The sequence below is a fragment of the Nicotiana tabacum genome, chromosome 16, assembly GCF_000715075.1.
Source record: "Nicotiana tabacum cultivar K326 chromosome 16, ASM71507v2, whole genome shotgun sequence".
Classification (NCBI taxonomy): Eukaryota; Viridiplantae; Streptophyta; class Magnoliopsida; order Solanales; family Solanaceae; genus Nicotiana; species Nicotiana tabacum.
This window is the reverse complement of record NC_134095.1, coordinates 120,090,056-120,116,144: the sequence shown is the minus strand read 5'-3', so window position 1 is coordinate 120,116,144 and position 26,089 is coordinate 120,090,056. Positions and strand designations below refer to the sequence as shown.

At 37.3% G+C, this 26,089-nt stretch overlaps 1 pseudogene; it reads right to left on the bottom strand.

The window, feature by feature from the left end:
* The window catches only part of LOC107800982 (truncated transcription factor CAULIFLOWER A-like), a 47,867-nt pseudogene that overhangs the window by 7,542 nt on the left and 14,236 nt on the right, over positions 1-26,089 (bottom strand).

Below are 26,089 nucleotides of genomic sequence, written 5' to 3'. Positions count from 1 at the left end.
TACTCCTCGGACACAACCAATATTTTATTTCACTCCAAAAATACAAGTGAAATAATACTAAAGAGAGAAGATACAAATGTCTTAAACAGATGAGAAGGCAAATGAGAGGTGTGTTTAAATCCTAAACATTAGACCTTCTTTTATATGGGGAAAATCCCCCCAAAACTTAAGAGCCCACCGATGTGGGACAAAATTTGCCAAATTCAACAGAAGCAAACCTTCTTTTGTAGCTCAGAGATAGATTCATGCATGAGTTGATTCTGCAAGAAAACAGCAGTCAAATGTTGCATATTAGTGAAAGCCCAAAATTTGAATCTTGGTCGGTAGTGCTTTCCTTTTTAATAGGCCTTAAACCACCAAGAATTGTGGTAGGATAAACAAGACCCTTTTATCCTTAATTAAAGGTTCCGAATTCGAGTTATAAGAATGGAAAATCTTAGTAGGAGCTTCTCCCTTTAATAAATCTTACACGGTACGAATTCAGACTAATCAAGATATTAAAGCGGGTAATGGACACCGGATAAAAAATCAAAAAAAAGAAAGCCCAAAATTTGAATGGAGAAAAAAAGACCCTTTACCTTTCTGGATCGAATAGCTTTAAGAGCGCTGTCAAGCTGTTGCTCCAAGTTCTGGAGATCCTTCAAGCTCAACGACTCCAGATCTTCTCCCAAATAATGCCTGGAAAAGTATAAAGAAAAATGAACATTGAATCACTCTACGCTACATTTTCAAAAAGAAATACTGATAGTGTAAATAATTTTTACACTATCAAATAATGACGGAACTAAGTGGAAGGAAGGCGGTTCATCAAAAACTTATACCATACACATTGGGTAAAAACGAACATATTTTTGTTATATATAAGGAACGAAATCCCCTTGACATGAGAAAAAATTCTAATGTATCAGCCATTATTACCAAATCATTTAAAAGTCATGTTATAACTTCTAGAGTTGTAATTAAACATGATGGGAAACCAACAAAGCAAAGGAAATGACCTTATAAAACATGTAAAATACAAAGTTTCTTTACACTGTCCATCACTGGGTGTATATAAGTTAAACTCTCCCAAAAGATTTCATGGAAGCAATTATGCTCTTACTTGTGGTTCCTTTGCAGAAGATCAATCTTAGCCTTGAGTTTTGTGTATTCCAAGCTCCAATTCTCCTGCAAGACTTATCTAATTCATACTTAGTACATTGATACTAGAAAACCTCGTATTTGCAGGTACGTACCCCTATTAATTGAAGGAAAGAAAAAGCTGATAGTCATACTGATGATGATTCAGAATTGCTCGCAAGAAAGCGTCTCTCTGCATATGAGTATCTTTCATATCGATCAAGAATCTCCTCCATACTGTTGCAAGAAATGGTACAATTACTAGCTACCTCTTTCCAAGAAAAATCTTTGGAACAAATAATTTTGTAAACATATTATATGTAAAAATACTTGATTTGTAACAAGGGTTGTTAGCGATATAGTAGATATGCCCTAGATCAAATATCATGTTTGATGATTTGAACATATTTTGGCGAACGTCGTTTGATATAAAATATATATTGTATTTGATATTCTTTTATCATAGTTATTATTAATTGCTTGATTAATATAATAAGGTCCTTGATTAAATTTTGTGACTTGTCATCGTGATCTAATTCTCTCTCCAACTCTAGCCTAAAAGCATCTCCCAACAACATGGAACCTCCACCGATTAAGCCACCAATCCCACCGGAACTATCGGATAAACACAACCAAATGGAGGTAGAGTTACCTCAACACTCCTATAAGGAAATGCTCCTAGATAAACAAGTGAACAACCAAACCAACTACTACGACATGGATAACCAATCAATTTCAGAACTGGACAAAGGGAAGCATATTGAGGGCTCAATTCCCCTCTCACAAGAAGACAAAGAACGCCTTCATTTACCATGGAGATACTCGGTAATCATCAAAATATTCAAAAGAAAGATGTCACACCATATGCTTCGATCTAAGTTAAACGACCTATGGAAGCCATCCGACCAGTTAATCTTGATTGACCTAGGGTGGGACTTCTACATAGTAAAGTTTAGCTTAGAGGAAAGCATGGTGAGGGCTCTACACCTAGGACCTTGGTTTATCTCTGGAAACTTCTTATTTGTAAGGAAATGGGAACCAAAATTTGTTCCTCAAGAAGCCACCCTCACCTCTACTGCCATTTGGATCCGGCTACCCCAACTGCCAACAGAATTTTGTGACAAGGATATATTAGAAAAAGTTGGGAGGAAGCTAGGCAAACTCCTCAAGATAGACCAATGTACATCCTCTACTCTAAGGGAGAGATATGCACGCATCTGTATCCAAGTGCCACTGGAAACTCCAGTGGAAACAATAGTAATCATAGGAGATCATAAACAGGCTGTGATTTATGAAGTGAAGGAACCCTATGCACCATTTGTGGCAGGATAGGGCACACTACTCTTAAATGCAACTATAAAATACACACATCCACAACATTCAAAGAACCACAAGAAGTTCATCAAAAGGAACCATTCCCAGAGGAAAGTGAATGGAAAACTGTCACCTTCCCACGCAGACTAAACAGGGACAAGCAAAAACAATACATAGCAGTGACGGCAAAATGCATAAACCACAACATGCTCCACAGACGGAAGAGATATAGGTAAACATGTTTGATGCCAATTCAGGAAAATTCTTACAAACTCAAACTCTTCATTATAATTCAAAAATATTAATAAACAGTGTACAAAAAAACCAAAGGAGGCTAATTGGCCCAAACAGACTCTCTACTGGTGCACAAGATACGTCCAAACACGGGCAGCATACAGGCCCAAGAGAGCAGCCCAATACGGGAGCCAAACGAAAAGCGGGGCCAACATCCGATGACCCCACCAGCTCAAATCATGAGCCCAGTTCTCAAGGGGCCTCTAGCCCAAACCCCAATGCCTCAATCACCACACTTGGTGAAACACCTAATGGGGTCGGTTCCTTATCTCCAAACGGGGACTCCACCATGGGCACCACTGACAGGCCAACTCCCCACCCAAACACACAAACCTATGATTTCCCTACCAAATCTACTACAACATCCTCTAATGGAGAAATCCCAACAGTCACCAACAACAATCGAGTGCCCTATCTCCTATCCCTTCCATCTCTAAATGAAAAGACCAACCAACCCGTCATCTTCTGCTCCAAAACGAAAGAGCAACTCACCACCCCTCCAGGACATCCAGAAAGGAATCTCCAAATCACTGGAGATACTTGTAAGCACGTGATTTTTGCCCTATATGAGAATTACTCCCAAAAAATTCAAAAATAAAATAATTTTTCTTTGGTGTGCAATTTTGTGATATTTTGAATAATTATTTGTATTTGTCTGTGCGTGTTTATTTGCTAAATTAATAAAAAATACAAAAATATGTCGCATTTTGCATGTAGGATTTAATTCTACAATTTTTAGTAATTAAATTTGTTTTACAAAAATTAAAAATTACAAAAATAGGCATCGTTTGCATTTTTAGCATTTAATGTCCAAATATACAATTTTATGCTTAATTATTACTTAATTGTGCGTTAATTGTTATTGGGAGTTAATTTGCGCTTTTATAACTTAATTTAATTCTTAATAATAGTTTAAGTATTTTTATAATTTAGTTTTAGAGAAATAAAAGAAGAAAAGAGAGCGAAAATATAAGGAAAGTCGGAATTGGGCCTCTTCTTCAATTTCAAGCCACAGGCCCAAAAAATGGCCCAATCTTCCCTACGACCCAGTCCATTTCGAACTGGGTCGACCCAGTCCATAACCCAAAAGACCCAAACCCCTTTGTCTTACATTTTACAAAACAAAACAAAAATTAAAAGAAGAAAACCCTAAAAACACTAAACCAATCCGCCACCCCTCCTATCTTCTTCTTCTTCCTCAAGATAACCATGGCTGCCTCCCATGGCGTCGTCCAGACCTTCGACCAAACAGTCCCCTCCCTCGTCGTCATTGTCCGTCGTCAACACTACCCTAAACAAACGACCATGGACGCCTGAACCGCCGGACCCCCCCGTCGCTGCCCTCGTCGTCCAGCTCATTCCGCCATGGATGAGCGTCGACCAGCTGCTTCCGTCGAGCAGCTTGAGGCCAAAACAAGCCTCAGCTGCTGCTGTTCTTCTTCGTCTTCTTCAGCTTGAGCGTCTCCATGGAAGCTATCTCCGAGCTGCTGTTTCTGCTTCACGTCCATGGCGTCCAAGCTGCTGCTGCTGCTTCCCGTTCCACCTTCTTCTTCACCTCCAGCTGCTTCCGTTCATCACTTCTCCTTCGTTCCAGCTGTTGTATCTTCAGACGAGCTGCTCGGTTGAGTTTTAGTCGAGGTCGTCGAGCGTCGTTTTGAGTTCGTCAAAGTTTACAAGGAAGGTGAGTTCGTCGTTGAGTTCGTCGTCGAATCCGGACAGATTCATTCCCATTCGAGGTTCGTCGAAACAGTCCGTACATATTTCATTTCGATCCGGTTAGTAGTTTTTGAGTTTTATTTTGTCCGTATTTTGCTTTGATATTTTCGAATCTAAAATCGGCAAATGTTTGTTTTGTTTATCGTTTGAATTAATTTTTAGTTCATGCTCATGTGTTGTTTGTTAAATTAATTTTTCAGATTTCAAATGAAAGATTAATTAGTTATTTTCCATGTTTATTTCATGTTTGTATTGTTGTTTAAGTGAATATTTGTTAGTTTAATGTTTGTTAGATACAAATTGAAGTTTAATTAATTGTTTCTTCAATTTGTTTCATGTGTTTATGTATTGTTAGAAATTGTTAATATTGTTAAGTTCAAGCTTAAGTTTATAATTGTTTATTCGTCGATCTTGTTATTTGTCTAAAAAGAATTTAGTTGTGTTAAAGGAAATATATTGATTTAATCGTTTAATCCGTCATGTTTGTTGTGTTAAAATAGATTCATTCATGTTCATACTTTGTTTGGATGATCTTGAATCCGAATTTTGTATAGTTTGATTTCTTGTTTACCATTTGTGATTATTTCTTGAATTTGTCTCATAAAGTTTAATATAGGAATTGTTGGTTGTAATGTTGTTAGAATTGATTTTAAGTTCAATATGATTGAAGTTAGAAATCTAAATATACTTGTTTGTTGTAGTTGTTGAATCCGAAAATAGGATTGTTTGTTGCTAAAATATTGTTCAATCAAATTTTAGTTGTTCTTTGTTGTTCAATTTGTGTTCATGTGATTTGTTGTTGAAATGTTGTTGAAATCATGTTCATGAAATTTGGTGTTTGAACATTGTTAGAAATTAATCATATTGTCTATATTTTGGTTAAGTTTGATTAAATGATGTGTTATAGCTGATGGGTAGTTTGGTAATTTGTAGTACGTTCAGGGGTAGTTTGGTAATTTCAGTAAGGTCGGAGGGGTAGTTTAGGAATTGTACATTTTGTAATTGTTTATATGAAGCATGGGGGACAAAATAAAATGGGGTGGGTTGTGATATGTTTATTTAATATAAAGGGGGGACAAGACAAAATTTAGTGGGGGAATCTTGCATTATTTTATGTTAGGCATGGGGGACAAAATATAATGGGGTGGTGTGATATGTTTATTTAATGTAATGGGGATGAGTGGGAAGATAATGGGTTGGGTAGAGAAAAAGTATTGATTTTAATTAATTGAAAGATTTATGGGATGGGTTATATAAGAAGTCTTGAAATCAAAGAGGACAGAGGGAGATACGAGAGAAGAAAAAATACACATACAGATAGAGAGAAAAAACGGACAGAGAATACAGAAATAGAGAGAAAAAAGGGCTGAACATTTAAGAGAAAGAAAAATTCCGAAAATATTTAAGCTTTCAAAATAAAATAAAAGATTAAAAAAAATCTTCTGCTTTCTTTGTTTGAAATCAGTATTAATTGTTGTTGTTTCATTCAAAGCTTGAAGCTTTTGTTTTTGGGACTACTGCTCTACTGGTTTGCAAACTCTTTTCCTGGGTTGTTACTGTTGTTGGGCTATTGTTGCTGTGTTGTACTGATTTTACTGCTGCTGCTGATTCTCATATTCATTTTCTTTTGCTTCCAATATCAGGTACACAACTGAAAAGCTGGTTATTGTAATCCGAAATATGAAGCATGAATACATATGAAGAATGAAAATTTGAAGTTTTAATTTCGTTTTTCTTTGTTCCTTTTGTTGATTTTATTTAAGCTATTTCATGAATTACTAAATAATAACTGGAATAAGAAAATAATATCATAAGTTAGTCTGTAATAAATCAGTTCGGCAAAACAGGTTAATTCACTAGTTATGAAGGTTTCAAGATTATAGGTTGATCATGAACAAGTAGCTAAATTTAGCTAACACACGAATTTAAATTAAATATCGTAAATTAGGCATTAAGGCATGACTTAAGCTTAAGTAAGATTAGAAGAACGTTTAAGTCTAATAAACTTTCTAATAAGCTTTAGTAAATATGGTTAAATCTAGTTTCAAATGATTGTGAATAATTAATCTCAATAATATTTTTTTTAAAATAACAATGCTGAGTTTTAATCTAGCTATATTTGTTTATTTTGAATATTAGTTGTTGAACTTTTATTTTATTTATAATTTTCGAAATTAAGAATAAAATTCTTTTTTTCATCAATATTTGTATTAATCAAGCAATTAGCGTGTCATGTTTTCTTAATAATAATAATATTAAAAAAACGTAATTAATTAGGATTTTCTCTATTCATTTTAGAGACTAATTTTAAATAGCAAAATGTAGTCGCTTTAAGATTTATCCATTTAAAAATAAATGAGATGAGCCTCGCTTAATAAAATGTATAGATTGCAGGGCCCTCAATAAATGTACATTTAATTGCTTAGAATTAAGGAGGAGTCGTTTTAGCAAATTTTACGGCCCTACCCCAAAGTAATAAATCGCTAATTGCTTTAGGCGCGATATAATAATAATACATTCTTAAACACGGGTATGCATTTATGCGACCCAAATCCAAATCCCAAAACATTGAATAAAAATACGTTTCGGATCGTGGATGCATTTTATGTGACCCAATCCAAAGACATGTTTTTAAACGATGTTCACATTATTTAAAAAATATAATAATAAAAGCGGTAAAAAGATAAAACTTGCACATGAGTCCATATTTGTATAAAATCAGATAATCAAGCCAAATATAACAGTTGAGCGACCGTGCTAGAACCACGGAACTCGGGAATGCCTAACACCTTCTCCCGGGTTAACAGAATTCCTTATCCGGATTTCTGATGCGCAGACTATAATACAGAGTCATTCTTTTCCTCGATTCGGGATTAAAATAGGTGACTTGGGACACCCTAAATCTCCCAAGTGGCGACTCTGAAATAAACAAATAAATCCCATTTCGACTGTCCTTTAATTGGAAAAAACTCCCTACGCCCCTCGCGGGGGCGGAAAAAGGAGGTGTGACAGCTCTGGCGACTCTGCTGGGGATTAGAGACCCAGAACCACTGGTTCAGGGTTCAAGAATTCGAGCTTAAAATAACTGTTATAGTTGGCTTTATTTATTATCTGATTTTTACATGATATATGCTTAATGTGCTAAATGATGCTTTTACCGCTTTAATATTATCTGAATTGTGTATATAAAACTGCTACGAAACCCTTCTTCTTTCTGAGTCTTCTAAATTTATGGTGTACACGTGCGCGTGGCCCACCTTTCTGTTAGAAGTCATACCAAATAAGACGAAGTTGGGACAAGTAACTAGGTCGGGCAGACTTTCGTGCTCCCGGTACGTTGCCCCCATTTCGGCTCAAGCTGTCCACTTGGGTAAGCCAGGGCTAGAGCAATATGCCTCAGGTTTTTCACTTAGAATAACTCAGCTACATGCCGGATCCCTAGTAGGAACGTTTGTTTGCATCACGTGCATTTGACTTTGGAGGCTCAACATAGGGGTTGGGTCTGTCTAGGACAGGTGTACCAAAAAATGAAAACGACCATCCTGATGCATCTTACTTGCTACTATTTGCGCATTTATTTGATTCGGATTTGTGTGTTGACTGACTTTTGAATATCAGGAATAATATTTTGAAATTGAAAAAAAAAAAAAAGAAATAGCGGTTAGGGAATTGATTGTTTATTTTTGAAAAAAAAACCAATGCCAAAATATTGTCAAAACTCTGCCGAAATTTTGAGAATGAAAAAAAAATGTTTATTAGTTTGTTTTAATAAAAGCAAAGAAAAATAGAAAGAAAAAAAAGTGTTGTTGTTTTGTCTTGTTTTTAAAAATTAAAAAAAAATAGTTTGTCTTGCCATAAAAATGAAAATGAAAAAGAGTCTTGTTTTTAAAATGGGTTTTTATTTATTTATTTGTTTAGATGCCAAAATAAAAATAAAAATAATAAAATAAAAAGAGTCGCGTTGAAAGTGATTTTATTATTTGTTGCGCAAATATATATATATATATAAAAATCCAAAAAGTTTTTCTTTATTTCCAAAAATGTATATATATCTTTATTTGTTGCAAAAATATTTGTCCTGCCAAAAAGTCTAGAAAAGGTTTTTTTAGACTCCCAATTTTCAAAACAAAAAATCCAAAAATATTTTCCATTATAGACTTCTTTAGAGAGTCTTTTTAATTATAAAAAAAATAAAATATATATATAATAAAATAAAACAAATTCGAAAATATTTTCCTTCTTCTTTAAAAATTGAAAGAAAATTCAAAATTTAAAAAATATTTTTTTTAGAAAGCATTTCTTTTATTAAAGGTAAAATTCCAAAAAAAAAATATATTTTCTTTCTTCTTAGAATAAGAAAAAAAAATATCTTCCTTTTACTTTTGAAATTCTCCAAGTTCAAATCAAAAGAAAAGGAATTCTTAGAAGTCTTTCTTTCAAAAAGAAAATCAATCAAAAATCCAAAAAATATATATACTTCCTTTCTTCTTTTAAAGCAGTTCTTTTACAAATTCAAAAAAAAATAATAATAATTTAAAATTAGTTTATTTACTTATTCTTGATCAGCCCGAACTACGCTGGTTTGATTCTCACCGGATGTGAGATACGTAGGCAACCCTCATCGGGTCCAACCCCCCCTTTCCCCTTTTTTTGTTAAAATAGCCAAAAACCAATAAATAAATAAAAAACATGTCAAAATTTTAATTTTTTCATAAATAAGTCGGGCAGTGTCCAGCCTCCACTTTTTACTAAAACAAAATAACCAAAAAAAAAATATGTCAAATTTTAGTTTTGTCATAGAAAAGTCGGGTGACGCTGTTTTATCAAGACATAGCCGAATGTTCCCGAAAGGGACGCCAGAAGGCTGACTTTGCATAAACAGCCACCTTTTGGGTCATGTTTAGGATTTTGGTCCAGTTGACCCACACAGCCGTAAAAATCTTCGTCCCCGAGGCGCTGAAGGGCCGTGTTTGCAACACCCGGTTTTTATTATAATTTGAAAAAAAAAACAAAGAGTCAACGGTCAGGTGAATACCGTTTGGATATTTGGTCAAAATAAGTCAAGCCAGCTTCGGCCGCGTCTTAAACCGTTCTTGCCGAAATAGCCTTAGAGTATCTTTCAGTTGTCGAAAGGCTATTTTCGTAAAAGAACGGACAAGTTTGTAAAGTGTCATAAAATAATCCCCTCCGGCCTAATTTGGAAGGGGCCACATTTGCAAAAATAATTGTTTGGTTGCATTTGTCAAACGGAGAAAGGAAGCTGGCCGTTTGTTTTTGGAGTTTGTAAAACTTTTGATTAGAATATGTGGGTCGTTTGATTTTCAAGTTTGAAGGTCATTTTTAAACCTTTGAAACCCAGTTTTATTATGAAAATTGATAATTCAAAAAAAAATATTTCATTGTTGTTACCTTTTATTGGTCCGAACTACGCAAGGTCTGATTCATGCGGGGTCATGATACGTAGGCAATCTCCATAAGATTCGACCACAACAAAAAATGAAAAAAAAATGAAAATAAATCGAAAAAAAAAAAGAAAAAAAAAATGAAAAAAAAATCGAAAAAAAGAAAGAAAAAAAAATGAAAAAAAAAATGAAAAAAAGAGGAAAAGATGTTATTAATAATGGGGACCGACGGAGTCCATTCTAACCTGTTTCGCTTTGAATCACAAAGAAAGTTAAGGTGGTTGGTTTGTGGTAAGCCGGAAATACAAGACCCAGAAGCACACTTTGCGGGGATCAGGCCTGATAACAGAAGCACTCGAATCCTATTGGGACTTGTTGACTAAAGTTGATGATATTGAAGTTGGCAATGGTCTGGGCAATACTGATGCGAAGCTCAGTGGCTGAGATGCCGATTTTGATAAAATGGGAGGACGCTCTCTTCCTTGGTTAGCAAGAGAGAAGCTTTTGGTGGTTTATTTTGTTGTCATTTCTGTTGTCCGGATTATTCTTAAGGTTGTAATCCAGATATTGTCTTGTGTCAAACCTTCTAATCTTTCCAGTTTGTCATATCAGTTTGTTTAAGTTTTGTCGAGGTTGTGTTAGGATTTTATTCTGGTTATTTTGTTTGTTTTATTATTCAAACCATTTCGCCAATAGTCTAATACAAAAGCCGGTCTTTTATTATTCCAGTCATCTTTTGTTTAGTCCTTTTATCATTTTTGATCAGCGCCGATTCTAGTGACATGACATGCGCACACGGTTTGGGCCTAGTCTATAAAGTTAATCATAAAACCCTGGGAAGGTGATCAAAGCATTTAAAGGAAATAAGAACGGTTTGAGATTATTTGAAGCCCGAGTCATGTGGAACTGGGCAAGTAAAACATAAAGAAAACCGTTAGATGCAAGATTCACCAAATTGGCATGAGGGTCGTCCATGAGAATGAGAGTATCGCCCAGCAGTGCTTTAGAAATGACAATTGAAAAGGCCAGTGTTTAACACAATTGTCAAGTCCAACACCATCGGAAGAGACTATAAATCTATGTTCAATTATGTTGTTTGCACTTGGCATGTTTTAAAGACTGGAATGACGAAGGCATTTTGTTCGGCTACCTAAGCACTTTATCCTTCGTTACCCCTTTTGAGCCTTATTTTATTTTCTTTCATACCCCTCGTTCGGAATCAATAGCAACGACTAGGAAATACGAGCCTGGAAGGTAAAAGAAAAGAAAAATGATAACAAAAAAAACAAAAAAAAAACAAAAAAAAACAAAAAAAACAAAAGAAACAAAAGAAAGTCAGAAGAAAAAAAAGGAATTGGGAACTACGTTTGACCTGATTCCTCAAAGAGGATACGTAGGCGCTTCACGGCTCGGTCATAGGGTGCACAGTGTGCATAGTGTGCATGGTGTGCATGGTGTAATAAAAAAATTAATTAATTAATTAATTATAAATAAATAATCTCCAAGCAAGAAACTGGGGCAAGGGTTGCGCTTGTGGGAAGCAAAAATTGGTTCCGAATGTTGTAATTTTAAACCCCAAGTTTATTTTGTTTTTGAGCCTTTAATACCCTTTCTTTCTAGCCTGTCCAAAAACCCACATTACGGTCCAAAGAAAGACCTTCTGACCAGTCTGCAAAAGATGCCAAGTCATACAAATGAGAGTCTTACCGGCGAAAATAATATTCTGTTCTACAGCAGAAAGGACTCTAATCTCCAGCAGAGAGAGTCATACCGGCAACACTCCAAAATCCCCAGCTGGAAAGTGATACAAAGGAGAGAGTCTTATCGGTGAAAATCTTCACGGACACCATAAGGCGATGAAAGCTGAGAGAAAAACCAAATGAGAGAGACTTGATGGTGAAAACCTTTTGGGCACTACAAGTCGAATAAGATTGGGAATCAGATGGGGAATCGTCAAAGGAAGATCTTGAAAGACGATTGACGACGGAGGATAGGCCACATATGCATGTCATGACCATTAGAGTCGGTGTCTGCGTTTGATAGGTTTTTATTTATAGTTTCTTTTGTTGAAGAGTCATTTTTTCCTTTGTCTTTTATTCTGTTCCTTTTTATCTTTCTCCTTTCATAGAAAATTCCCCAGTAGAATCTGTTTGGTCAGAACCAGTAGGAAATGACTTCAAAATAGGCCATCAGCTTTCCAAGATAAGATCTGACAAGTACATACAAATGATATAGTCAGCAAGGAACAAGGGCGAGGCCAGTATCAAGAAAGATATCCCCAGCAAGAGGGAATTGACAAAAGGTTTGACGAGTGTCAAGAGGGATATCCTTGCCGAAATCAAAGGTTATTAAACCTCAAGACCAGAGCCCGTGGACAAACAAGGAGAGCAATAAGCATGATTTGGGAAATTCATGCGAGACTAAAAGGTCGGGAAAATGCAAGTTTCCGAGCCATGCCACGAAAGAAGAGGGATATCCCCAGTAGAAAAGGATTATCCCCAGCAAATAATATCATCCCCAACAAGTTGTGGGACGCAGAGCAAGGAAGGAGAAAGGGAAAAGCCATCCCAGTAGGCGTATCACAACCAACCACCGCATTTTAAACTAACGAATTTTGTTTGATTTGAAACAGGTAAAAGAAATGGCATTCATAACGGAAATGCATGCCACAAGAAAGATTGTCAAACTGGGGCAGAAAATTTTCTTTTCAGTTAGAAAATTTTCTGGAAATCAGGAACCCATTTGGGGAAGAATAAAGATAGCACCAAGGAAGTGGTCTTTGTAGCAGGGTTGCCCCCAACATAATAAGTTTCCAATGGAGGAAGTTGATCCCCAACAGACAGAACCAAGGAGATGAAATTGGTGTTTAGAAAAAGCAAAAGCCATTATCATCCCCAGCAGCTTCCAGAAGAATGAAGCATCGATTTGAAGGGATAAAATTCCCTAGCAACGTTATTCTCAACAACGTTATCCCAAGAAGATAACACTTTTATCCCCAACAGTGTTGAGAGAAAATAAATAATAAAAAAAAAAACCAAAAAAAAAAAATTGAATTTGAAGGAGGGGAAGAAAGGAGACTCCCACAGTGGTATTATCCCTAGCAAGCAAGAACAAAGCAGCATGAAGGAAGAAGAAAAGAAATAGCAATCAGGCATCCACCTGGAGAACAAGGATGAAGAATTGAAATAGCAGTCAGGTGTCCACCTGGAGAACAAGGAAGAGCAATGAAATATCAGAAGTCAGGCGTCCACCTGGAGAACAAGGAAGAGAAATTGAAGAAGCAGTCAGGCGTCCACCTGGAGAACAAGGAAAAGCACCAAAACTGGGGCAGAAGGTTTTCTGCCATAGTCGAAAATTTTCTCGGAAGAACGAGGAAATCAATTCAAGTTTTAAGAGATAGCAAGACAACAGGATTCGAAGAAAAAAAGTCGGAGGTAAGACAATTCCAGGATATTTTGGGTTCATCCGCCCTCGAATAGGATATTTTGAGTTCATCCGCCCTCGAATAGGATATTTTGGGTTCATCCGCCCTCGAATAGGATCTTTTGGGTTCATCCGCCCTCGAATAGGATATTTTGGGTTCATCCGCCCTCGAATAGGATATTGTGGGTTCATCCGCCCTCGAATAGGATATAATGGGTTCATCCGCCCTCGAATAGGATATAATGGGATCATCCGCTCTCGAATAGGATATTTTGGGTTCATCCGCCCTCGAATAGGATATTTTTGGGTTCATCCGCCCTCGAATAGGATATAATGGGTTCATCCGCCCTCGAATAGGATATAATGGGATCATCCGCCCTTGAATAGGATATTTTGGGTTCATCCGCCCTCGAATAGGATATTTTTGGGTTCATCCGCCCTCGAATAGGATATTTTGGGTTCATCCGCCCTTGAATAGGATATTTTGGGTTCATCCGCCCTCGAATAGGATATTGTTGGGTTCATCCGCCCTCGAATAGGATATTTTGGGTTCATCCGCCCTCGAATAGGATATAATGGGTTCATCCGCCCTCGAATAGGATATAATGGGATCATCCGCCCTCGAATAGGATATTTTGGGTTCATCCGCCCTCGAATAGGATATTTTTGGGTTCATCCGCCCTCGAATAGGATATTTTGGGTTCATCCGCCCTCAAATAGGATATTGTTGGGTTCATCCGCCCTCGAATAGGATATTTTGGGTTCATCCGCCCTCGAATAGGATATTTTGGGTTCATCCGCCCTCGAATAGGATATTGTGGGTTCATCAACCCTCGAATATGATATAATGGGTTCATCCGCCCTCGAATAGGATATAATGGGATCATCCGCCCTCGAATAGGATATTTTGGGTTCATCCGCCCTCGAATAGGATATTTTTGGGTTCATCCGCCCTCGAATAGGATATTTTGGGTTCATCCGCCCTCGAATAGGATATTTTGGGTTCATCCGCCCTCGAATAGGATATTGTGGGTTCATCCGCCCTCGAATAGGATATAATGGGTTCATCCGCCCTCGAATAGGATATAATGGGATCATCCGCCCTCGAATAGAATATTTTGGGTTCATCCGCCCTCGAATGGGATATTTTTGGGTTCATCCACCCTCGAATAAGATATTTTGGGTTCATCCGCCCTCGAATATGATATTTTGGGTTCATCCGCCCTCGAATAGGATATTGTTGGGTTCATCCGCCCTCGAATAGGATATTTTGGGTTCATCCGCCCTCGAATAGGATATAATGGGTTCATCCGCCCTCGAATAGGATATAATGGGATCATCCGCCCTCGAATAGGATATTTTGGGTTCATCCGCCCTCGAATAGGATATTTTGGGTTCATCCGCCCTCGAATAGGATATTTTGGGTTCATCCGCCTTCGAATAGGATATTTTGGGTTCATCCGCCCTCGAATAGGATATTTTGGGTTCATCCGCCCTCGAATAGGATATTTTGGGTTCATCCGCCCTCGAATAGGATATTTTGGGTTCATCTGCCCTCGAATAGGATATTTTGGGTTCATCCGCCCTCGAATAGGATTTTATTTTTAAAGTTGTTTAAATCTCGCCAACAATGGCATTTTTAAAGTTGTTGTTGAAGTCAGGAGCCCGCCTGAAGAGAGGAAAGGCGTTTTTAAAAGTTGTTGAAATCTTGCCAACCTAAAGAAAGGAATGGCGATGTATTGGTTGAAGTCAGGAGCCCCCCTGAAGAACAGAATTATGATGTATTGGTTGAAGTCAGGAGCCCCCTGAAGAATAGAATGGCGATTTATCGGTTGAAGTCAGGAGCCCCCTGAAGAATAGAATGGCGATTTATTGGTTAAAGTCAGGAGCCCCCTTGAAGAATAGAATGACGATTTATTGGTTGAAGTCAGGAGCCCCCCTGAAGAATAGAATGGCGATTTATTGGTTGAAGTCAGGAGCCCGCCTGAAGAGAGGAATGGCGTTTATTTTTAAAGTTGTGTATTTGAAGTCAGGAGCCCGCCTGAAGAGAGGAAAGACATTTTACTTTAGAAGTTGTTGTTGAAGTCAGGAGCCCCCTGAAGAACAGAATGGCGATTTATCGGTTGAAGTCAGGAGCCCCCCTGATGAACAGAATGACGATTATTGGTTGAAGTCAGGAGCCCCCCTGAAGAACAGAATGACGTTTATTTTCCAAGTTTTTTATTGAAGTCAGGAGCCCGCCTGAAGAGAGGAAAGATGTTTTATTTTAAAAGTTGTTGATGAAGTCAGGAGCCCGCCTGAAGAGAGGAATGACGATTATTTTCAAAGTTGTTGTTGAAATCAGGAGCCCGCCTGAAGAGAGGAATGGCGTTTATTTTTAAAAGTTGTTGTTGAAGTTGGGAGCCCGCCCAGATAACAGAGGCATACATTTCAGTCTTTACATTTCAAGCATTGAAGTTGGGAGCCCGCCCAGATAACAGAGGCATACATTTCAGTATTTATATTTCGAGCGTTAAAGTTGGGAGCCCGCCCAGATAACAGAGGCATACATTTCAGTCTTTACATTTCAAGCGTTGAAGTTGGGAGCCCGCCCAGATAACAGAGGCATACATTTCAAGTCCTTAATTTTCAAGTATTGAAGTTGGGAGCCCGCCCAGATAACAGAGGCATACATTTCAAGATCAAGTCAGAGGACAATAAAGCAGAGGGTTACAATAGGAATCCCCAGCAGGAAACAATAAAATTCTCCGGCACCGGGAAACAGAAGGTTGCAACAAGAGGTCACAGTACAAACTCAAGTACATGTGTCAAAAGAAGAAAAGCACCAGAAGAAATGCAAGCAGACAAGGAAACAAGGCAACAAAAACAAATTGTACTCTAGCCTAGCTTCTTGTTTTCTTTTAAGCATGGTGTAACAAGGAGATCGGTAAGAAGTGGTAATAGCATGCAACAACAGTAACACTGCAGTCCCACGGTAGTCCCAGCGACCAAAATTTCCCGAACTATATTGACCTGATTCCTGTTTAGCCCAGGATATGTAGGAAACCTTTGAAGCAAAGGTTCGGTCAAATCTTTTTCAAAAAATGCTTCACACGGAGTACTCGGATGGGCAAAAATCGCTCGCTTTATCTTTGCACGAAAACCCTTCGTGTCTTCGGGCAAAGAGGGGCAGTTGTAAGCACGTGATTTTTGCCCTATATGAGAATTACTCCCAAAAAATTCAAAAATAAAATGATTTTTCTTTGGTGTGCAATTTTGTGATATTTTGTGATATTTTGAATAATTATTTGTATTTGTCTGTGCGTGTTTATTTGCTAAATTAATAAAAAATACAAAAATATGTCGCATTTTGCATGTAGGATTTAATTCTACAATTGTTAGTAATTAAATTTGTTTTATAAAAATTAAAAATTACAAAAATAGGCATCGTTTGCATTTTTAGCATTTAATGTCCAAATATACAATTTTATGCTTAATTATTACTTAATTGTGCGTTAATTGTTATTGGGAGTTAATTTGCGCTTTTATAACTTAATTTAATTCTTAATAATAGTTTAAGTATTTTTATAATTTAGTTTTAGAGAAATAAAAGAAGAAAAGAGAGCGAAAATATAAGGAAAGTCGGAATTGGGCCTCTTCTTCAATTTCAAGCCACAGGCCCAAAAAATGGCCCAATCTTCCCTACGACCCAGTCCATTTCGAACTGGATCGACCCAGTCCATAACCCAAAAGACCCAAACCCCTTTGTCTTACATTTTACAAAACAAAACAAAAATTAAAAGAAGAAAACCCTAAAAACACTAAACCAATCCGCCACCCCTCTTATCTTCTTCTTCTTCCTCAAGATAACCATGGCTGCCTCCCATGGCATCGTCCAGACCTTCGACCAAACAGTCCCCTCCCTCGTCATCGTTGTCCGTCGTCAACACCACCCTAAACAAACGACCATGGACGCCTGAACCGCCGGACCCCCCCGTCGCTGCCCTCGTCGTCCAGCTCATTCCGCCATGGATGAGCGTCGACCAGCTGCTTCCGTCGAGCAGCTTGAGGCCAAAACAAGCCTCAGCTGCTGCTGTTCTTCTTCGTCTTCTTCAGCTTGAGCGTCGCCATGGAAGCTGTCTCCGAGCTGCTGCTTCTGCTTCACGTCCATGGCGTCCAAGCTGCTGCTGCTGCTTCCCGTTCCACCTTCTTCTTCACTTCCAACTGCTTCCGTTCATCACTTCTCCTTCGTTCCAGCTGTTGTATCTTCAGATGAGCTGCTCGGTTGAGTTTTAGTCGAGGTCGTCGAGCGTCGTTTTGAGTTCGTCAAAGTTTGCAAGGAAGGTGAGTTCGTCGTTGAGTTCGTCGTCGAATCCGGACAGATTCATTCCCATTCGAGGTTCGTCGAAACAGTCCGTACATATTTCATTTCGATCTGGTTAGTAGTTTTTGAGTTTTATTTTGTCCGTATTTTGCTTTGATATTTTCGAATCTAAAATCGGCAAATGTTTGTTTTGTTTATCGTTTGAATTAATTTTTAGTTCATGCTCATGTGTTGTTTGTTAAATTAATTTTTCAGATTTCAAATGAAAGATTAATTAGTTATTTTCCATGTTTATTTCATGTTTGTATTGTTGTTTAAGTGAATATTTGTTAGTTTAATGTTTGTTAGATACAAATTGAAGTTTAATTAATTGTTTCTTCAATTTGTTTCATGTGTTTATGTATTGTTAGAAATTGTTAATATTGTTAAGTTCAAGCTTAAGTTCATAATTGTTTATTCGTCGATCTTGTTATTTGTCTAAAAAGAATTTAGTTGTGTTAAAGGAAATATATTGATTTAATCGTTTAATCCGTCATGTTTGTTGTGTTAAAATAGATTCATTCATGTTCATACTTTGTTTGGATGATCTTGAATCCGAATTTTGTATAGTTTGATTTCTTGTTTACCATTTGTGATTATTTCTTGAATTTGTCTCATAAAGTTTAATATAGGAATTGTTGGTTGTAATGTTGTTAGAATTGATTTTAAGTTCAATATGATTGAAGTTAGAAATCTAAATATACTTGTTTGTTGTAGTTGTTGAATCCGAAAATAGGATTGTTTGTTGCTAAAATATTGTTCAATCAAATTTTAGTTGTTCTTTGTTGTTCAATTTGTGTTCATGTGATTTGTAGTTGAAATGTTGTTGAAATCATGTTCATGTGCTTTGTTGTTGAAATGTTGAAGAAATCATGTTCATGAAATTTGTTGTTTGAACATTGTTAGAAATTAATCATATTGTCTATATTTTGGTTAAGTTTGATTAAATGATGTGTTATAGCTGATGGGTAGTTTGGTAATTTGTAGTATGTTCAAGGGTAGTTTGGTAATTTCAGTAAGGTCGGAGGGGTGGTTTAGGAATTGTACATTTTGTAATTGTTTATATGAAGCATGGGGGACAAAATAAAATGGGGTGGGTTGTGATATGATTATTTAATATAAAGGGGGGACAAGACAAAATTTAGTGGGGGGAATCTTGCATTATTTTATGTTAGGCATGGGGGACAAAATATAATGGGGTGGTGTGATATGTTTATTTAATGTAATGGGGATGAGTGGGAAGATAATGGGTTGGGTAGAGAAAAAGTATTGATTTTAATTAATTGAAAGATTTATGGGATGGGTTATATAAGAAGTCTTGAAATCAAAGAGGACAGAGGGAGATACGAGAGAAGAAAAAATACACATACAGATAGAGAGAAAAAACGGACAGAGAATACAGAAATAGAGAGAAAAAAGGGCTGAACATTTAAGAGAAAGAAAAATTCCGAAAATATTTAAGCTTTCAAAATAAAATAAAAGCTAAAAAAAAAATCTTCTGCTTTCTTTGTTTGAAATCAGTATTAATTGTTGTTGTTTCATTCAAAGCTTGAAGCTTTTGTTTTTGGGACTACTGCTCTACTGGTTTGCAAACTCTTTTCCTGGGTTGTTACTGTTGCTGGGCTATTGTTGCTGTGTTGTACTGATTTTACTGTTGCTGCTGATTCTCATATTCATTTTCTTTTGCTTCCAATATCAGGTACACAACTGAAATGCTGGTTATTGTAATCCGAAATATGAAGCATGAATACATATGAAGAATGAAAATTTGAAGTTTTAATTTCGTTTTTCTTTGTTCCTTTTGTTGATTTTATTTAAGCTATTTCATGAATTACTAAATAATAACTGGAATAAGAAAATAATATCATAAGTTAGTATGTAATAAATCAGTTCGACAAAACAGGTTAATTCACTAGTTATGAAGGTTTCAAGATTATAGGTTGATCATGAACAAGTAGCTAAATTTAGCTAAGACACGAATTTAAATTAAATATCGTAAATTAGGCATTAAGGCATGACTTAAGCTTAAGCAAGATTAGAAGAACGTTTAAGTCTAATAAACTTTCTAATAAGCTTTAGTAAATATGGTTAAATCTAGTTTCAAATGATTGTGAATAATTAATCTCAATAATATTTTTTTTAAAATAACAATGCTGAGTTTTAATCTAGCTATATTTGTTTATTTTGAATATTAGTTGTTGAACTTTTATTTTATTTATAATTTTCGAAATTAAGAATAAAATTCCTCTTTTCATCAATATTTGTATTAATCAAGCAATTAGCGTGTCATGTTTTCTTAATAATAATAATTTAAAAAAAACGTAATTAATTAGGATTTTCTTTATTCATTTTAGAGACTAATTTTAAATAGCAAAATGTAGTCGCTTTAAGATTTATCCATTTAAAAATAAATGAGATGAGCCTCGCTTAATAAAATGTATAGATTGCGGGGCCCTCAATAAATGTACATTTAATTGCTTAGAATTAAGGAGGAGTCGTTTTAGCAAATTTTACGGCTCTACCCCAAAGTAATAAATCGCTAATTGCTTTAGGCGCAATATAATAATAATACATTCTTAAACACGGGTACGCATTTATGCGACCCAAATCCAAATCCCAAAACATTGAATAAAAATACGTTTCGGATCGTGGATGCATTTTATGTGACCCAATCCAAAGACATGTTTTTAAACGATGTTCACATTATTTAAAAAATATAATAATAAAAGCGGTAAAAAGATAAAACTTGCACATGAGTCCATATTTGTATAAAATCAGATAATCAAGCCAAATATAACAGTTGAGCGACCGTGCTAGAACCACGGAACTCGGGAATGCCTAACACCTTCTCCCGGGTTAACAGAATTCCTTATCCGGATTTCTGATGCGCAGACTGTAATACAGAGTCATTCTTTTCCTCGATTCGGGATTAAAATAGGTGACTTGGGACACCCTAAATCTCCCAAGTGGCGACTCTGAAATAAACAAATAAATCCCGTTTCGACTGTCCTTTAATTGGAAAAAACTCCCTACGCCCCTCGCGGGGGCGGAAAAAGGAGGTGTGACAATACTCAAGAAGACGAATGCCTCAAAAGAGCTGGAACAGTCTTACCCAACACCAAGGACGGACTCGCTACTCCTCCACTCAGTAAGGTCGATAGAATTCAGCACGGAAGCAAGCGAGATAGTAGTGGTTCTGTGCCCCAAATCAATGAACAAGTGTGGAATGAGCTTAGTCTCAACCCAAACACACGGCCCATTGAAACCACTGCTAAACCTAACCCCAATCCTGAGTTTAAAGAGGAAGTCACCATCTCCCCAACTGCCAGGTCTGCCAGGACCAATGAGCCCTCGCGAGGGAACTCACCAATCACCCATAACTCTAATGATGAACTACATCATATGGAATGTTAGGGGTGGAAACAATGCCGAGTTCAAATGGCACTGTTTATAAATGGTGAGAATGTACAAGCCTGCAATGCTAGTATTCCTCGAAACCAAGATGGAAGACCACCAGTCTTTGGCCCAGCTACTTGAGTTTGACAAGATCATCCAATCACCATCCGTACACTACAAAAAAAACTGAAATTAGCTACGAACGTCTTCGCTAATCTGTCGCTAAAATGCTCGTAGCTAGCAGAATCTTTTGATAATCTGTCTCTAAATGAAATCAGCGACGGATTTTTCTATTTAGCTACAGAATTTGTCCGTCACTAAAACCTGATTTGTTAGTAGTGGTAGGCTCATCTAGGGGTATTGTGTTTATGTGGAAAGTAGAGATCGTGGCTGTGGAAGAAGTGGCAACTACTCCCCAAGGTATCCACACAATGGTGAAGGTAAGACTACGCCACCCTCAATGGCTCTTTTCAGCTATGCTAGTAACCTCTTAACAGAGAGAAAGCTCCTATGGGAGCAGCTAATCACAATTTCTAACAACATAAAAACAAACTGGTTCATAGGAGGAGACTTCAATGAAGTTTTAAAGTCCAGGGACAAATTTAGGGGTAACCCTATAAACCTGAGCCACATCAACCTATTTTGGAAATGCATAAACAAATATAACCTAATAGACCAAGGGTATAAAGGGAGCAAATACACTTGGACTAATAAAAGGTATAACAACAAAACCTCCCTAATTATGGAAAGAATAGATAGGTACTTTGCCAATGAAGTTTGGATAGAACAGTACCCTGAGGCTACTGTACTACACCTCCTTAGGATCCACTCATACCACTGCCCTTTGCAAATTCAATTGGTAGGGCCTCCAAACAACAAACCATCAAGGCCCTTCAGATTTGAAACAATATGGGCTAGCCACCCTTCTTTCCCCAGCATCATCAATAGGGATTTCTCTGACCAATCCACTCTTCTCTAATCCACTAAAAGTTTCAAGACTCTAGTAACCAAATGGAACCGGGAAGTCTTTGGAAACATTTTCCATCAAAAAAAGAGACTAATGGACAGAATCTCTGGTATTCAAAAGTCTCCTAGCTACCAATTCAGTAGCTACCTGCTAAATCTTGAAACAGATCTAAATGCTAAGCTAAACCGCATCCTCAGGAGTGAGGATGACTTTTGGAAACTAAAGTCTAGAATCAACTGGCTAAATGAGGGTGATGCTAGCACTAAATTTTGTCACACTTCAACACTTAATAGAAGAAGGAGAAATAGAATCTTATCCCTCAAAAAAGAGAATAGTAATTGGCTTCATGACCAAAAGGATATTCAGTCAGCGATTGTAAGTTTCTTTACTGAGCTATACACAACTTCTCACACTGAAGCCCCTTGGGCAACCACTAATCACCACACCATGGAACCCATCATGTCCCAAAGCCAAAGGGCTTTTATGGACAGAACCCTTCAAGTGAGTGAGATAAAAAGGGCTATCTTCTCCAATAAATCTTTCAAATCCCTAGGCCCAGATGGCCTCGACCCTTTCTTCGATCAAAAGTACTGGGATATTGTAGGGGACTCTGTCACAGAATTTTGCCAAAAATGCTTCTCCACAAGCTCTATGGATAGCACTATGAACCAAACCCTTTTGTGCCTAATACCTAAATGCCCACAAGCTTCAATGCTGAAAAACTTCAGACCCGTTGGCCTCTACAACACCATCTACAAATCAGTCACAAAAATCATTGTGAACAGGATAAAACCTATCCTACCGCACATCATTGGACCAAGCCAAGCAAGCTTCCTAACTAACAGAAGAGCCTGTGAAAATGCCATCATTGTCCAGGAATAGATCAACCACTTCAGGAAATTGAAGGGCAAGAGTAGCAACATGATTCTAAAAGTAGACCTAGAGAAGGCCTTTGATAGCCTGGAATGGTCTTTTATTAGAGACACTCTGGATGCCTTCAACTTCCCCAAGGGTTTATCCAAGCTCATCATGTCATGCATTAGTACTTCCTCCATCTCCATTCTTGTCAATGGGGGTAAAACTTAATCTTTCAACCCCTCAAGAGGCATTAGACAAGGAGACCCTATGTCCCCCTATCTATTCATTATGTGCATGGAAAGACTTTCTAGATCCATTGACAAGGCAGTTGTGCAAAATCAATGGCACCCCATAAGCATAAGTAGGTCTAGACCAAAAATCTCACACATATTCTTTGCAGATGACCTCACTCTCTTTGCCAAAGAAAATATCAGGAACTGCAATACCATCTTCTCTATAATGCACAACTTCAATAACCAGTCAGGACAAAAAATAAATCTAACCAAATCTAGAGTCCTGTTTTGCTCAAACATTACCCAAGATACCTCCTAACATCTCACCAACCTTCTGTCCATCAAACACATAACCTCCTTTGAAAAATACCTAGAGTTCCCCATTTTCCATAAAAAGCAAGTAGCTTCAGACTTCCAATTCATCATTGACAACATGCAAACCAAACTGGCTGGCTGGAAAACCAAATGCCTTAACATGGCTGGGAGAACAGTCCTGGCCAAGACCACCCTGAGCAGCATCCCAAGGCATGTAATGCAATACATCAACCTTCCTATCAAAGTCACCAACCAGATTGATAGAATACAGAGAAATTTAATTTGGGGCACCACCCCTGACAGGAAAAAGCTTTATCTGATTAAGTGGGATGTAGTCGTCAACACCAAGACTGAGGTAGGGCTAGGGTATCAAAAATCTAGCATAAAAAACAAAGTTGCTCTCTCAAATCTGGCATGGAGAGCTTATAAGAATACCAATAGTCTTTGGGTTAGAGTCCTGATTCACAAGCACTGTAACATGACTAGACCAGCCCATGCTTTTAAACATCCAAAGAACCCTAGATCCCCAACTTGGAAGGGCATACTAAAGGGTTAGGAGATCTGTAGCAAATCGAGCAGATGGGTAGTTAATAGAGGGAATAGGGTAAATTTCTTAAATGACACTTGGATCCCTAACCAGCCAGCAATCAGGCAAATGATAGAAGGCACCTTAACCCAAAATGGCCTCCAAGTCAGGGTTGAATCAATTCACAATATGGGCACTTGGGATACCTCAACTTTGTCCATCACCATCCCCCAGGTGCCCTGAACCTCCTCAATTCTATGTTCATTCTCAGTACTACCACTAAGGAGGACAACCTAATATGAGACTTGACTGCCAATGACCAGCTCTCCAATAGCTCTGCTTACTCCTTCATGAGCAGGAATATAACTGACCTCCCTTCTGGGGAAGAAGCACCCTTCAAATGGATCTGGAAGCTTCAAACCCCCAACAAAATCAAGCACTTTCTATAGCTCTTAACCCATAAAAGACTCCCGACTAGGAGCTTTCTCCACTCTATTGGAATCAATTGTCCCCCTCAATGCCACTATTGTAGCAATGATCAGGAAGACATTGACCACATTTTCTTCCAATGTCCCAATGCTGCCCATTTCTGGAATGATATCTTATCAAAATCCTCAGGTCCTACCTCGTCCCAACCAGTCTTTGATAGCCACATGTGGCAATCATCTTGGCAAACTCTCAAAGTTATGAAGTACAACAGTTGCCTCTGTTGGGACAACCCTATCTCTTTATACCTTTGGCACATTTGGTTGACGAGAAACAACAATGTTTTCAATAACAAAAAAGAACGCATTAATGCAAACAACACTATATCAAAAGGAACAGAGTACCATGTGCTTACAAAAAACAATTCAACAATGGTAACACATCAGATTATGCTAAAATGGGTACCCCCACCCAGAGGAACCTTTAAACCGAACACTGATGGAGCAGCAAAAGGAAATCCAGGAATAGGAGGATCAGGGGGGATATTCAGAAATCACACTAGAGATTGGATATTGGGCTACATGGACAACATACCTCAAACAACAAACATAAGGGCAGAAATCCAGGCCCTTATCCGGGGTCTACAACTAGCAGAACTAAACAACCTAGTTCCGCTGGAAATAGACATCGATTCAACAGAAACAATAAATATGCTATTAAATGAAAATCTTATTTTTGACCCTCTAATTTGTGAATGCAGATCAATCATCCAAATGATGGGCAGCGTGGTGGTGAGGCACATCTACCTGGAGTAGAATAGAGTAGCTGATGTGCTAGCAAAGGAAGCAGCAAAAGAAAGTTTTTTGAACAAGTCTTTGTCTATATCAGTTCCTCCGATGTTTGCCAATGATGTATTTTGGACAGACATCCCAGGAACTGAACTTACTAGATCTTTTGTGAGTTGTAGCTTAAGTACAATTATGCAAAATATTGCAGCAATGGATTCCATAAGGTACCCCATTAACATCCCAAATGTAACCCCACCCGTTTAACTAGTACTAATATAATATCTCTTTTGACAAAAAAAAAGATAATGAGAGAAAAGTTTCTTACAATTTAATCTAAATTTTGTTCTTGATAGTAGGATTATTAATTTGGACATTAGTAATTCGGTTAGATCAATATTTATGTGATCGTCTTTATGAGATAAAAATTAGCTGATCTTATTAACTAAATTACATAGATAGATGATGCATATAGAGATATAATCATTGAACCGATTCATTGGATAATTCCTGATGGTTAGAATTACCATAAACCGTCAATAGGATATTCTCTTGAAGAATGTGATATAAAAGTTTCCTTTGACCTGAGATCGTCATAATAATTAACAAGTTATTTATTGTGCTTTGATATTAGACACTTATGGCCTAGGGCGATAGTTGAAAGGATATTAGGTACGATTGAATATTTGTAAAATTAGTGATTGATCAAGATGGAATCTGTCAACTCTTGGTAATGAGTTTAAGCTCTATGTTGTCATGAATTATAAACGACCAAACTAAGACCTTGGCCAGGGCAATTGAATGAAAGAAGGAGTTTTTTAGGTCATTCAATGGTTAATTATATTTGACATGAACACATAATTGGTCGCTTGTTAGGATTTGACAGTTGAACCATATCCTAGGGTGACCCGGAACTATAAAGACAGACAGAAATACGATATTATTCTTCTACGGGTTCTTGAGAGTAAATTGT